Source organism: Lactuca sativa, chromosome 6, assembly GCF_002870075.4.
Source record: "Lactuca sativa cultivar Salinas chromosome 6, Lsat_Salinas_v11, whole genome shotgun sequence".
In the NCBI taxonomy this organism is placed as follows: Eukaryota; Viridiplantae; Streptophyta; class Magnoliopsida; order Asterales; family Asteraceae; genus Lactuca; species Lactuca sativa.
In genome coordinates this window covers 84,937,131-84,938,945 of record NC_056628.2, presented here as the reverse complement: position 1 = coordinate 84,938,945, position 1,815 = coordinate 84,937,131, and the positions used below count along the sequence as shown (strand labels likewise).

At 35.8% G+C, this 1,815-nt stretch overlaps 1 long non-coding RNA gene across 1 annotated transcript; it reads right to left on the bottom strand.

Moving 5' to 3' along the window:
• Positions 1 to 471: 471 nt before the first annotated feature.
• Positions 472 to 1,563, bottom strand: LOC111890893 (uncharacterized). The gene is made up of 2 exons (XR_002850037.3): positions 839 to 1,563; positions 472 to 694 (listed from the first exon to the last, which is right to left on the bottom strand). It is a non-coding gene; the product is annotated as an uncharacterized LOC111890893 (long non-coding RNA).
• Positions 1,564 to 1,815: the final 252 nt, after the last annotated feature.

The following is a 1,815-nucleotide window of genomic DNA, read 5'->3' as shown; positions in this document are numbered from 1 at the left end:
CTCAACCCTTTGCTTCCAAGTCCCTATTCTAATAAAAGAATAGTTTTAATATCTTTTTGACATGTGTCACTTTTAATTAATACATATTTTATTCATCTTTTGCCATGTGTCACCATATTAGGCCACTAATTAATGCATACTTTTTGTTAATCTATTAGTTCTCCATTTCAAATTTCAAATTTCTCACTCTAATTAAATTAAATTAATAACATTAGAATAAAATTACAATAAAATTAATACAAATTATAGTTGATATAATATTTCATATATTTATTTAAATTAGCGATTATAATTTTATATAACTAATAAAATATTTGTTAATTAGTAATTTATTTAAAATAATTAATTAATAATTTTTGAACTCTTACTAAGAAAATTTAATTAATTTTGTAACCGTGAAAACCACGGGTTATAAACTAGTTTTATCATAAACAAAACAACACGCAATGGCTTCTGCTCTTCTGTGTGCCCTTTCATGGAAGCCCCATCCATTGAACATTCATTAACACTCCAAGATTTCACAGTGCAGTTGCAAGACACACTCACAGATACAATACATACAATACATACGAATCATATAAGATATTCACAATGGACTGCAAAATGATAACGACTGCTTCATCATTCTTCATCCCATTTCATCTTCTTCCTTTTGATTTCAATAAACAGCAACCTCTTAGTTCTAATTCTTTCCCTGTCAAACAAAGAAACCCAAATACATATCAAAACCCTATAGATTTCAATCAAAACAAAACGAAATTTTGTTGTTCTACTCTTATTCTCCTTCAATTTCCGTTCAAAAAAAATCAAAAAAAAAAAAAAAAAGAGAAACCTTTACCTATTGCTTCCCGTTCATTTTTCTGTTGAAGAAGAACTAGCCAAACACCCCTTCGATCACTGTTGTTGCTACCTCCCTCGACTCAACCTCCTGTTCTCTTCTATCTCGATGGCAAGCTAGCTCCAAGATCTTCTGCCTTCTCAATTCTTCTCCTCCGTTCTCCTACCAAAAACACCACTAGATGTAGGTAGTTCTCGGTAATCAAGATGGAGAAAATCCTTTCTTGATTACATTTGTTTATCATCAAGTTCACTACAACCAAAAAATTTCCCAAATACCTGTTGTGCTGCTTCTCGTTTTCTGATTTAGTCTATTCAACCCTTTCGAAATCAGGTGAAGACCAAGACCTTCCTCCTTTCGTGTTTGCTATCTATCAGGCCAGAAAAGAAAGAAGATGCGCCACCTGCTGGCGCCACTGCTCGCAATCAACTAAACCACCACCAAACTGATTTGATTTCTACCTTCGATTTTAGCTTCTACCTAACCGATTAGACGAAGATGAAGCTTCATTCTTGTTCCCTTCGTTGCATCGATTCGCGGAGCCCCGGAGATGACCTCTCCTCCTTGCAATAGGCAATCGCCGATGCCTCCCGGTCCCCTTTTTGGCCTGCGACGAACAAGGAACCAAGGGTTGAACCCCCAAATCAAAGTTGGTGTTCGATTTCTTCTCCGCTGCAATGACGCTTCCTTCCTTCATGTCCGCTGTAGTTCATTCGCGTTTCGTATCCATTACCCGATCAAACTAAGAAACGGGGTAAGAGCCCTGATCCTTTTCGTAAATGGACCCACTTATGTGGATCAGACTTGGAGCCCCCATAAACAAATGAGTTTTGATTTTGACCCAGTCAAAGGTCAAAGCTAAGTCAAACTTGTATTTAATTAAACAAACAATGGTCCCTCCCTTGGAAAAACCTAATAAATTAAGTACTAAAACCATACAACAGTTTCAAATACACATGTTTAACCCCTATCTTGAG